This window comes from Lissotriton vulgaris, chromosome 11 (genome assembly GCF_964263255.1).
Source record: "Lissotriton vulgaris chromosome 11, aLisVul1.2, whole genome shotgun sequence".
NCBI lineage: Eukaryota > Metazoa > Chordata > Amphibia > Caudata > Salamandridae > Lissotriton > Lissotriton vulgaris.
In genome coordinates this window covers 863,251,656-863,265,177 of record NC_141699.1, presented here as the reverse complement: position 1 = coordinate 863,265,177, position 13,522 = coordinate 863,251,656, and the positions used below count along the sequence as shown (strand labels likewise).

The 13,522-nt window shown below is 47.6% G+C and overlaps 1 long non-coding RNA gene across 1 annotated transcript; it reads right to left on the bottom strand.

Moving 5' to 3' along the window:
• Nucleotides 1-6,087: 6,087 nt before the first annotated feature.
• On the bottom strand, nucleotides 6,088-13,272 carry LOC147683609 (uncharacterized). The gene is made up of 3 exons (XR_015301052.1): nucleotides 12,650-13,272; nucleotides 6,813-7,021; nucleotides 6,088-6,453 (listed from the first exon to the last, which is right to left on the bottom strand). It is a non-coding gene; the product is annotated as an uncharacterized LOC147683609 (long non-coding RNA).
• Nucleotides 13,273-13,522: the final 250 nt, after the last annotated feature.

The following is a 13,522-nucleotide window of genomic DNA, read 5'->3' as shown; positions in this document are numbered from 1 at the left end:
CCCTGCACAAGCCTCCCTCCATATCCTTCTTGTTCCTCGCCACGAGTTCGCTTACCCGCATAGCCCCATGGAATGCTAAGGCGAAAGCTGCCCGGAACAGAACTGCTTCGAAAGGGGAGGAGCACGTCTCATCCAGCTTTGCCAAAAGCAAAGACAATCTGTCTAAGCCAATCGGGCGCCTCGTATCTTGCTTGCGACCCTCAAGGCATTGCCAGCCCCGGAGTGCCTTCCTAACCAAAAAGGAACCTGTCCGGTCACTTATGCCACGCAGCTGTGCCATGAATGAAATGGCCGCCCTATGTCTATTGGCCGTTGCCGCTGATCGGCCTTCTCTGTGCAGCGCTACCAGGAACCCCAGGAAGGATTCCTCTTGGGCCCAGCTCTGTCTCCCTGTCGGACCCAAAAATGTGCAGTAGGAATGAAACGCTCCTTCGTAAGCCTTCCTTGTCCTGGGAGCTAAGCTGGCTGCCACGAGGTCTTGTAATCCGGGGCACCGATTAGCCATAGCGTTTCGGGGAACGGTGCCGCCACTAGGTCCGCTGTGGGTAGATAGCACCTGAAAGCCTGCATGTGTGAACGAGAGAGTGCATCAGCCGCATTATTCAGTACACCTGGCACATGTTTTGCCCTGAATTGTACATTCAATTTCATGCAACGTAAAACAATTTCCTTTAACAATCTCAAGATCCACTTGCAGCGGGCTGCCTGCTGATTAATGCACTCAACCACTTTCATATTGTCAGACAAAAACACCACTGATCGGTCCCTAAAGTCGTCTGGCCATGCCATCAGAGCACCCCAAATGGGAAATAGCTCCAAGAACCCAATGTTACCTGTTAGACCGCTGGAGTGCCACCACGTCGGCCATACTTGCGCCGACCATTGTTTACCAAAGATGGCGCCAAATCCCATGCTCCCAGCTGAATCGGTCCACAAACCTAGTTCATCCGATGATGCTGGTGATTTGTTCCACACAACTCGACCGTTGAAGTCCGCCAGAAATGCCAACCAAATGCGCATATCCTGGCGAACCTCTGCCGACAGTCTCGTGCGGTGGTGTCCCTCCCTGAGACCCACCATAGCTTGTGCAATAGAGCGTGAGAAGGGGCGGGCCATCGGTATCACCCTTAAGGCAAAGTTAAGCTGACCCACTGTTTGCTGTAACTGGTGCAGGGTCACTTTCTCCTTGCCCAGGCATTGCGTCAAGGAAGCCCTAAACTTTTCCATTGGTAAACGGAAACATCCTTCCACAGAATCGAGCTCAATTCCCAGAAACTCCAGTGAAGTAGATGGTCCAACCGTCTTACCTGGTGCCAATGGGACTCCGAATTCCCGCATGAGGATGCAGAAGTCCTGCAGCGCCTGCGCACATTTCGTGCCGCCGGCCGCGCCCAAGAACAGGAAGTCATCTAGATAGTGCATAACATGTCTATGCCCTGTGGCCTCGGTGAATGCCCACTCTAAAAAACAGCTAAACATTTCAAAATAGGCACAAGAAATGGAGCAACCCATAGGCATGCATTTATCCATGTAATAACTCCCTTGAAACGTAAAACCTAGCAAGCGCTGGTCCCGCGGGTGTACCGGGAGTAACCTGAATGCCGATTCGATGTCTGATTTCGCCATCAGTGCTCCGGGGCCCAGATGATTTAACATGGCCACGGCATCGTCGAACGATGCGTACCGAACTGAACAAATTTCTGGGTTAATGGCTTCGTTCACCGAGTAACCCCTTGGGGCAGACAAGTTGTGAATGAGTCTAAACTCCCCTCGGTCTTTCTTTGGAACCACTCCTAGCGGTGAACACACGAAGTCCGCCACCGGCGGGGATTGAAAAGGCCCCGCCACCCGCCCCAAGCTGACTTCTTTGGAAATTTTCTTAGCTGCTACGCTTGGGTTATGTTGGACAGATAGCTGATTTTTGCAAAAGGATTCCCCCGAAAATCCCCCGCCGGGATGTTGAAGCCATATAGGAATCCATTCCTCAAAACCCCGGCGGATGCATGATCAGGGTATTTGTTCAACCAAGGAGTCAGAGCCATGATGTCGACAGGTGTAGGCATGTGGTTCCTACGCATCACCTCACTCTTGCTTAGGCCCCCCTTTTCCTCCCGTTCCACTGTTCTTTGATCTACAGCTACTCTCCGGGTGTGAGGGGTTCCCACAGCCCACACACGCATGCCTGAACCTACATGTTCCCTGGGGCCTGTTACAGTTGCCTCTATTGAAGCCCCAACAAACCCCCCGCTTGCCGCCATTTCCGCCGGCCTTGGGCTGAAATTCCCCACCGGCGCCTGCTCGAAAGGGCAACGCAGGCTTTTGGCGAACTGACCCCGGCCCGCTCCCGCCCGGCGAGGACGTACCCGCCGCACCAGGCAAGAGCTGCTTGTGCCATGACACCGAGTCGAGGCAGTCCCAGGTCAAAGTTGCATCAAACTCTTTCGCTTTTCGGAATTTCATGTCATATCCTTTCCACTCGTCCCCCCCATACATGGTATAAAAATCCATAATCCTATTTTGGTAACAAGACAACTCGGTCATTACTTCTGGCTTTCGTTCACCCATGACTGCCGTAAATATCGAAAAGGCCTTCACCCAGTTCGCTACGGTCTCATCGACCCTAAATTCCGCCATCTTGGCCCGCCATACGCTGGGGTGCCATAAGTCTTTCTGGGATTTGGCATATTCCATCTCGCGATGATCAGTCAACAATGAAAACATATTCACATACTTTTCCCCCATATCAATTCCTTTGTGGCCGCTGGGATGTGCTGGGCCACCCTTTCGCGCCTTGAAGGTAATGAACCTTCTCCTGCCATTGGCAATGGTTGCTTACCGGGTTCAACCGTCGTGTCCGCTGCCTTTTCCCGGCTAACCGTTGGTACTCGTGGCGCCACCTGTGGGGGAACAAAAGGAACATTCGCCGTCCCGGCTTCTCTCGACTGCCGTAACTGCTCGATTATTAATCTAGCCTCCTCGGCCGGGTCCTCCGCGGCCACTGCCCCTCCCGCTTTCTTCTTGAGCCAGGGTAACACTGCCGCTAACTGAAGCGCCAGTTCCGGGGGCATTTGATCGTCATTAACCGGGGTAATTACCACAGGAATTGGCAAGCCTATATTCGGAACCGGTACCGGGATGTCTGCCGGTGCGATGGGGGCGGATGGGGGCACCTCAGGAACCGGATCCTCCCCGGAAACCGCCCTCCTCTTAATACGCTTCCCCCTACCCTCAGGGACGAGTCCCGGCAAGGCCGGGCCTATTACCTTCTTAGGGCGGCCTGAGGGATTGCTCTGGGCCGCCAACTGTTTTTTAACTTCGGCCAAACCTCGACCGATCGAATCAACTTTACCAAGTTTTCGGTCCATGATCGCCATTCGGTTCGACAAGGTGCGCAGTACCTTCTCCAGCTCGGAGCTCTTTCCCGCTTTTTTGCCGGCCATAACTTCGTTACTCCGCTCAAGTCGATCAACGAGGTCCCAGATCCTTCGAACTCTTGATCACTGAAAAAGAAAAAACAAGATTACAAGTTCTCAAAATTGCCGCTTGTTCCGTCGAGGGCTCACGAGCGACGAGTGGTGCAGCCTTCAGAGCACAGGAACAAGAGGATGCTTCTTCGGATTCCCGCTCTATTTATCCGTCTGCGGGAGGGCGGGGACCCTCCTCTGGTATGCCCACTGGGCGCGGTCTTCCGTGCGGGTGTCTAGGACAACCCCTCCTGGGCGGGAAAGGGCGCGCCCCGGCTACGCCACTTTGGGCATACCAGCCGAGCCGCGCCTCCTGCCCAAAATGGTTTACCGGGGAGTTCGGGGCACCCATCCATACGTTCGGGGGGACCGAGTGGTCGCCCCTTTCCATGTGCTTTGGCTCGTGAGTTCCGTTGTACCGGTAAGCTTTGGCTCCGAGTTCCCACGAAGCGATCAGGAAGCAATCAGGTAAGGAGCATTTTGTTTACAAATGTGCTTTCACTTTGTAAGTTTACCTGTCGGGCGAACTGTTATGTTATTTTTGTGGGGGGGGGGGGGGGGGTGACATTTCTTTGGGTCGGTATTTTAAATTGCTTTTTTGACGAAAGTGCTCTTCATGTTACGTTCTGGGTGGGGCACGCTTCTCCGGTAAGCTATTCCACGACGCGATCAGGTAAGCAGCATTTTGTTTATAAATGTGTTTTGACTTTGTTTACCTATGTTGCCGTTTCAGCTCTTAATGTATTTTTTCTGTTTCCTGTGTAGGTTCGGCCGTGTCGTGTGAGCTGTTATGTTCTTTGGCTCGTGAGTTCCGTTGTACCGGTAAGCTTTCGCTCTGAGTTCCCACAAAGCGAGGAGTTGGCTCCAAGATGTACGTTTCCACGAAGCCATCAGGTAAGGAGCATTTTTATTATAAATGTGTTTCTGTTTGTAGGTTTACGTATTTTGACGTTTTAGCTTTTAATGTCGCTTTTCTGTGTGTTATGTATTTTTTCTCCTTTCGTGTTAATAATGTATATTTTTGTGGGTGTAGGGGACATTTGTTTGGGTCGATATTTTAAATTGCTTTTTTGACGAAAGTGCTCTTGATGTTACGTTCTGGGTGGGGCGCGCTTCTCCGGTAAGCTATTCCACGACGCGATCAGGTAAGCAGCATTTTGTTTATAAATGTGTTTTGACTTTGTAAGTTTCCCTTTCGTGTGAGCTGTTATGTTAGTTTTGTGTGGGGGGACATTTCTTTGGATCGGTATTTTAAATTGCTTTTATGACGAAAGTGCTCTTCATGTTACGTTCTGGGTGGGGCGCGCTTCTCCGGTAAGCTAGTCCACGACGCGATCAGGTAAGGAGCATTTTGTTTATAAATGTGTTTCCACTTTGTACGTTTACCTATGTTGCCGTTTTAGCTCTTAATGTATTTTTTCTGTTTCCATTCTAGGTTCAGCAGTGTCGTGTGAGCTGTTATGTTCTTTAGCTCGTGTGTTTTCCCTTTGTAAGTTTACGTATTTTCCCGTTTTAGCTCTTAATGTATTTTTGTCTGTTTCCTTTGTAGGTTCGGCAGTGTCGTGTGAGCTGTTATGTTCTTTAGCTTGTGTGTTTTCCCTTTTTAAGTTTACGTATTTTCCCGTTTTAGCTCTTAATGTATATTTTCTGTTTCCTTTCTAGGTTCGGCAGTGTCGTGTGAGCTGTTATGTGCTTTGGCTCGTGAGTTCCGTTGTACCGGTAAGCTTTGGCTACGAGTTCCCACAAAGCGATCAGGAAGCAATCAGGTAAGGAGCATTTTGTTTACAAATGTGCTTTCACTTTGTAAGTTTCCCTTTCGTGTGAGCTGTTATGTTATTTTTGTGTGTGTGGGGGGGGGAGGACATTTCTTTGGATCGGTATTTTAAATTGCTTTTTTGTCGAAAGTGCTCTTCATGTTACGTTCTGGGTGGGGCGCGCTTCTCCGGTAAGCTAGTCCACGACGCGATCAGGTAAGGAGCATTTTGTTTATAAATGTGTTTCCACTTTGTACGTTTACCTATGTTGCCGTTTTAGTTCTTAATGTATTTTTTCTGTTTCCTTTCTAGGTTCGGCAGTGTCGTGTGAGCTGTTATGTGCTTTGGCTCGTGAGTTCCGTTGTACCGGTAAGCTTTGGCTCCGAGTTCCCACGAAGCGATCAGGAAGCAATCAGGTAAGGAGCATTTTGTTTACAAATGTGCTTTCACTTTGTAAGTTTACCTGTCGGGCGAACTGTTATGTTATTTTTGTGGGGGGGGGTGACATTTCTTTGGATCGGTATTTTAAATTGCTTTTTTGACGAAAGTGCTCTTCATGTTACGTTCTGGGTGGGGCACGCTTCTCCGGTAAGCTATTCCACGAAGCGATCAGGTAAGGAGCATTTTGTTTATAAATGTGTTTTCACTTTGTAAGTTTACCTGTCGTGTGAGCTGTTATGTTATTTTTGTGTGTGTGTGTGTGGGGGGGGGATGACATTTCTTTGGATCAGTAATTTAAATTGCTTTTTTGACGAAAGTGCTCTTCATGTTACGTTCTGGGTGGGGCACGCTTCTCCGGTAAGCTATTCCACGACGCGATCAGGTAAGCAGCATTTTGTTTATAAATGTGTTTTGACTTGTAAGTTTACCTGTCGTGTGAGATGTTATGCGACTTTTAGTTTTGCTCGTGGTGCAACGACCGGCAGGTAAGCCATTTTGTCTTTTTGGGGTGTTTCCAAAATGCTTGCTTTAGGCCGTTTGCACGTAAACTATTTCTTCCTTTTCGCTTCTAATCTTTTGTCTGTTTCATTTGTAGGTTTGCCTGTGTTAGGCGCTTTGGCAGAGGTGCAAGGCCCGGCGCAGGTAAGCCATTTTGTTTTTGGGTTGGACGCTTTGGCGGTGGTGCCAGGAATTGCATGTAAGACATCTTGTCTTTTTTAGGTGTTTAGGAAACGCTTGCTTTAGGCATTGTAAAAGTTAAGTATTTGCTCCTTTTCGCTCTTAATGTCTCTTTCCTGGTTTTTTCTAAGTTTGCCTGTTACTTGTGAGCTCCGTTGACCCGCTTTGTACGTTTTCTTTTCACTTTGTATGTTTATCTATTTCTAGGTTTGCCCGTTTCATGTGAGCTACTGTTTCTTTTTGGCGCTTTGCCCGTGGTGCAAGTGTCCTCAAGTAAGGTATTTTGTATTCTTTTTTTGGTTTATAAACTGTAGGAATGAAGATGCACCTCTTTTCAGGATCGTGTTCATCGTGTCGCATGGTAACTATGGATGCTGTGTAAAGTCGGGTAAACGATTTTGGTAGTTTTCATACTTTAGTGTACTTTTATGTTTACTTTATACAGATTGCGCATGTTGTGTACTTTCTAAGAAGCAAAAATGTTACATTTTGTAAACTCGTGTTTTTGTTGTAAATTTCTACAATTCCACTCAGCAGCACGTTCTTTTTTTTTCCTATTTTTGCAGACCATAAGGGACATGGCTCCAACTTGTCGGACACCATGCTTTGTTATTCAAGATAGGCTGATGTCGCACATCGCTGCTAACAATTCTAACAAGCCACAACATCCACAGTCCTTTCATTCTTACAGGCAGCCTCCTATCTGCAATTTACATACGGCGAGACAGGGACATCCGCAGCAACATCACACCTACATTCTGTTCTTTAGTACAAAGAGTTGACCGCTTTTGTTATTTAATTAAGTAACTGTTAGTTTTTCTTTTTACAGTATTTAAAGAAGTAAGGCAACCGTCGGAATCATTTCTTGGAGCGAGCCCAGCAGGTATACTTCGAGCCAGCGGACTAAAGCTTTTCTGGGAAAACAGTAAGTAACTTAGTCTAGCTTTAAAAAAAACGCCTCTTGCAATAGCGTGTTTGGATTTTTTTCGGCTTTTGTTTTATCCTTCTCTTTGCCCATGTTTAATTTCAATACCATTGTGTTAATATGTTGTTTCTAAGCGTAGACTTCACTAAGAATTATTTGATAATATGTTGTTTCTTAGCGTAGACTTCCCTAAGAATTATTTATTTTTAGCAACGTTACTTACGAGCACAAAGTTCTATGCATTTATGTCTGCTTTTGTTTTACCGTCTCTTTGCACATGTTTCTTTTATAGACCATTGTGTTAATATATTGTTTCGTAGCGCAGACTTCACTGAGAATTAATTATTTTTAGCAGTGCTACTTACGTGCACAAAGTTCTAGGCATTTATGTCCACTTTTGTTTTTCCTTCGCTTTGCTTATGTTTAATTTACAGATGATTGTGTTAAGATGTTGTTTCTTATCGTATACTTCACTAAGAAGTATTTTATTTTTGACAGCGCTACTAACGTGCACAAAGTTAAATGCATTTATGTCGCATTTGTTTTACTTTGTTTGCTCATGTTTGATTTACAGGCCATTGTGTTTATATGTTGTTTCTGAGCGCAGACTTGACTCAAAATTAATTTGTTTTTACTAGCGCTACTTACGTGTAGTTATATAGTAAGAATTTATTGCATGTAAGCTTTAGAGAGTCTTCAACATTCCACACACGTCACTACAAAATTAGATACATTGCGCGCAAAATGTAGTTACAGACATTTGTTTTGAACATTGCGGGTTTTACCTTCACGATTTACATGCATGTCCACTTTTCGATATCTTTACACACACACATACTAACTAACGTGAAGCAGGGAATTAGCACAGTGACATCTTGTAAAATCTAAGAGTAGCACAGGAATGTGGCTCCCGCACACTTTTACGATCTCATAGTAACTATTAGTTGCATGTGATATAATATGTTGTTTCTTAGCGTAGACTTCACTAAGAATTATTTGATAATATGTTGTTTCTTAGCGTAGACTTCACTAAGAATTATTTATTTTTAGCAACGTTACTTACGAGCACAAAGTTCTATGCATTTATGTCCGCTTTTGTTTTACCGTCTCTTTGCACATGTTTCTTTTACAGACCATTGTGTTAATATATTGTTTCGTAGCGCAGACTTCACTGAGAATTAATTATTTTTAGCAGTGCTACTTACGTGCACAAAGTTATAGGCATTTATGTCCACTTTTGTTTTTCCTTCGCTTTGCTTATGTTTAATTTACAGATGATTGTGTTAAGATGTTGTTTCTTATTGTATACTTCACTAAGAAGTATTTTATTTTTAGCAGCGCTATTAACGTGCACAAAGTTATATGCATTTATGTCGCGTTTGTTTTACTTTGTTTGCTCATGTTTGATTTACAGGCCATTGTGTTTATATGTTGTTTCTGAGCGCAGACTTGACTCAAAATTAATTTGTTTTTACTAGCGCTACTTACGTGTAGTTATATAGTAACAATTTATTGCATGTAAGCTTTAGAGAGTCTTCAACATTCCACGCACGTCACTACAAAATTAGAAACATTGCGCGCAAAATGTAGTTACAGACATTTGTTTTGAACATTGCGTGTTTTACCTTCACGATTTACATGCATGTGCACTTTTCGATATCTTTACACACACACATACTAACTAACGTGAAGCAGGGAATTAGCACAGTGACATCTTGTAAAATCTAAGAGTGGCACAGGAATGTGGCTCCCGCACACTTTTACGATCTCATAGTAACTATTAGTTGCATGTGATATAATACAAACTTGGACGCTCCTCACAAGTAAACTCTATGCGCTACTTATGTGCACAGAGTTCTATCAATCAATCAATCAATCACAGACATTTATAGAGCACACTACTTACCCGGAGGGTCTCAAGGCGCTTGGGGGGGGGGGTGCTGCTACTGCTCGAATAGCCAGGTCTTGAGCTTCTTCCTGAAGGAGAGGTGGTCTTGGGTCAGGCGCAGATCGGTCGGGAGGGAGTTCCAGGTCTTGGCGGCCAGGTAGGAGAAGGACCTTCCTCCTGTTGTCGTTCTTCGGATGCGGGGGACGGCGGCGAGGGCGTGGCTGGCTGATCGGAGATGACGTTTGGGAGCGTAGAAGTTGATGCGGTTGTTGAGGTAGCTCGGGCCTTGATCGTGTAGGGCTTTGTGTGCCTGGGTGAGGAGGCGGAAGGTGATTATTTTGTTGACGGGGAGCCAATGCAGGTCTTTCAGATGTCTGGAGATGTGGCTGTGTCGTGGGATGTCGAGGATGAGTCTGGCTGAGGCGTTCTGTATCCGCTGGAGTCTCTTCTGGAGCTTGGCGGTGGTTCCGGCGTAGAGGGCGTTGCCGTAGTCCAGTCGGCTGGTGACGAGGGCCTGGGTGACCGTCTTCCTGGTCTCGGTGGGGATCCACCGGAAGATCTTCCGTAGCATGCGCAGGATGTTGAAGCATGACGAGGAGACGGCATTGACTTGTCTGGTCATGGTGAGGGAGGAGTCCAAGATGAAGCCCAGGTTGTGTGCGTGGTCTGTCGGTTTGGGTGCGGTGCCCAGGGCGGGGGGCCACCAGGAGTCGTCCCAGGCGGAGGGCGAGGAACCCAGGATGAGGACTTCCGTCTTATCTGAGTTCAGTTTCAGGCGGCTGGTCGTCATCCACTCGGCTACGTCTTTCATCCCTTTGTGAAGGTTGGCTCTGGCGGCGGCGGGATCGTTGGTCAAGGAGAGGATCAGCTGGGTGTCGTCAGCGTAGGAGATGATGTTGAGGTTGTGTTGGCGTGCGATGGCCGCGAGGGGGCTCATGTAGACGTTGAAGAGGGTGGAGCTCAGCGAGGATCCTTGAGGGACGCCGCAGATGACTTCGGTGGCCTCTGACTTGTACGGTGGTAGACGGACTCTCTGTGTTCTTCCGTCGAGGAAGGAGATGATCCATTCCAGTGCCTTCTCCTGGATCCCGACGTTGCTGAGGCGCTGCACTAGGGTGCGGTGGCAAACAGTGTCGAATGCCGCGGAGAGGTCTAGGAGGATCAAGGCCACTGTTTCTCCGTTGTCCATCAGGGCTCAGATGTCATCGGTGGCAGCGATGAGGGCGGTCTCGGTGCTGTGGTTGGCTCGGAAGCCAGACTGTGAGGGGTCGAGGGATCCATTTGTCTCGAAGAAGGCGGCCAGCTGCTTGTTGACGGTCTTCTCGATGACTTTGGCTGGGAACGGGAGGAGCGAGATGGGGCGGTAATTCTTGAGTTCGGTGGGGTCCGCTGTAGGTTTCTTGAGTAGGGCGCTGAGTTCGGCGTGCTTCCAGCTCTCCGGGAAGGTGGCGGTGTCAAAGGAGGTGTTGATGATGTCCCGCAGGTGGGGTGCGATGACAGCGTCGACCTTGTTGAAGACGTGGTGAGGGCAGGGGTCGGTAGGAGATCCGGAGTGGATGGAGTTCATCGTGCGGACGGTGTCTTCGTTGCTGATCGGAGTCCAGGTGCGGAGTGTGGTGGTGGGGGGCAGTGGTTCGGTCGTGGCGTGCGTCGGTTGAGTGCTGAAGCTGTTGTGAATGTCCGCGATCTTGTTGTGGAAGTAGGAGGCGAGGGAATTGCAGAGGTCTTGCGATGGGGTGATGTTGTTGTTTCCGGCGTTGGGGTTGGTGAGCTCTTTCACGATGTTGAAGAGTTCCTTGCAGTTGTGTGCGTTGTTGTCTAGTCGGTCCTTGAATGCAGTTCTCTTGGTGGCGCGGATCAGTTGGTGGTGCGTCCGGGTGGCAAGCTTGAGGGCGGTCATGTTGTCCGGTGTTGGTTCCCTTCTCCAGGATTTCTCGAGGGCTCGGCAGTTCTTCTTGGAGCTCTTGAGTTCGTCGGTGAACCATGGGGCCTTCTTGCTGCCGGGTCTGCTGGGCGGGGTCCTCAGTGGGGCGAGTTCGTCCGCGCAGTTGCTGATCCACTTCGTGAGGTTGTCGGCGGCCTGGCTGGGGTTCGCAGAGCTGGCGGGAGGGTGCTGGCTCAGGGAAGCGGCGAGCTGGTCGGCTGTGATCTTGATCCAGCTTCTTCGAGCAACCTGTTGCTGGTGGTGGTGGATCGTCGTTCTTCTGAAGGTGAAGGTTCTATGCATTTACCTCGACTTCTCGTTTAACTTCTCTTTGCTCAGCTTTTCTTTACAGGCCATTGTCTTAATATGATGTTTCTGAGCGCAGTATTCATAAAAAATATATTGCTTCTTTTGCTTGCGCTTGTTATCTTTTCCTAACACTATCATTTATTTACACAGGAGCAAAAAAACCTTAAACCATTTGATACAGCTGCACCATCACCTACACATCTTAAAACTTCGTTCAGTGAACACGGTACGTTTATAATAACAAATGTTTGTTTACTTTACGCATTCTTCTTTGTATTACTTGCTGTCTGTCCTAGGCATTCTTTACTGCATAGTTGCACACAAACTTTCACTTGTGATGCTAACTTACAGTATTGTTTGTGAGTGAGGTCTTCACTAGTAAGGTCGCATTTAGAAGGAGAGATGACAAGCCTAAAGGTAAGCAAAACATGTAACAAACACTTTGTTCACTACATCTCTCACACTCTTGCCTTCACTCTCCATCTACCTCCACATTTTCTCTTCACTCTCTATCCTGCACTCTATCTTTCCTTTTCACACTCTTGCTCCTGCCTGCTCTCCTTTTTTCATGTCGCCCCATCCCTTCTGCTTTCTTTCACTCTATTCCTTCTGCCCTCCTTCTTTCTCTCTTCTGCCATCCCTCCCTTCTGCCTTCTTACTCCCTCCTGCCCTCCCTTTCCAGCTCTCTCTTCTGTTTTTTTCCTCCATCTCTCTTGTTCTCTCCTTTCTGTTTCAATCTGTCTTCTTTTTGCCCTCCCTTTCAATCTCTCTTCCTTTTGACCTCTTTCTATATCTCTCACACTCCTGGCTTCACTCTACATCTACCTCCCCTTTTTCTCCTCACTTTCTATCCTTCACTCTTTATCTTTTCTTTTCATGCTCTTGCCCTCCTTCCTGCACTCCTTTCTTCATATCCCCTCCCTTTCAATCTCTCTTCCTTTTGACCTCCCTCTATATCTCTCTCACTCCTGGCTTCACTCTACATCTACCTCCATATTTTCTCCTCACTTCCATCCTACAATCTTTCTACCTCATCCCTCTGTCTCTCCTATCTTCACTCTCTCTCTCAGGCTCTCCTCTCTCCTTTAGCCTTTCTACTTTCTTCTCCTTCTTGCCTTCAGTCTCCATCTCCCTCCTTATATTACGCTCCCTCTACATCTCTCACACTCATGCCTTCACTCTCCATCTACCCCCCATATTCTCATCACTCTCTATCCTGCACTGCTTACCTTTTTTTTCTCTCTCTCTTGCTCCTGCCCTCTTTACTGCTCTCTTCTTCTTTTTTGTTCTTCTTATCCCTTCAGCCTTCTCTCACTCTATTTCCTCTGCCCTCCCTCTTGCTCTCTCTCTTCTGCCATCTATATCTCTTCTTACTCCCTCCTGCCCTCCCTTTCCACCTCTCTTATGCTCTTTCACCTTCTTATCCTCCATCTCTCTCTTGTTCTCTGTCCTTACTGTTTCAATCTCTCTTCCTTTTGCCCTTCCTCTACATCTCTCACACTCCTGCTATCCTGCACTCACTTCATTTTGACCTCTTCCTCAATCTCTTATTTCTCTCTCCTTGGTTTCAATCTCTCTTCCTTTCGCCCTCCCTCTACATCTCACACTCCTGCCTTTCACTCTCCATCTACATCCCCATTTTCTCCTCACTCTCTATCCTGCACTCCTTATCTTTTCTTTTCACACTCTCTCGCTTCTGCCCTCCTTTCTGCTCTGTTCTTCTTTCCTGGCCTCCCTATCTCTTCTGCCTTCTCTCATTCTATTACCTCTGCCCTTCTCTCTTCTGTTATCCCTCTCTTCTGCCTTCTTAGTTTCTACTGCCCTCCCTTTCCACCTCTCTCTACTGCTCTTTCACCTTCTTGTCCTCCATCTCTCTCTCCTCCTCTAGTCCTCCTTCTCCTTCCCGCACTCCCTCTTACATGCCACCCTCTCCTTTCTGCCTTTCTCACACCCTCCTACCTTCCCTCATGCCCTCACACTCCTTCATGCCCTCCCTCTCTATCCTGCACTCGCTTCCTTTTGACCTTTCTTCTTTCTTACTCCTGCCCTCTTTAATGCCCTCCCTTTTATTTCTGCCCTCTCTCTTGCTCTCCCACTCTTTTCTGCCCTCCCACTAATTCTTGCACTTTCTCATTCCTA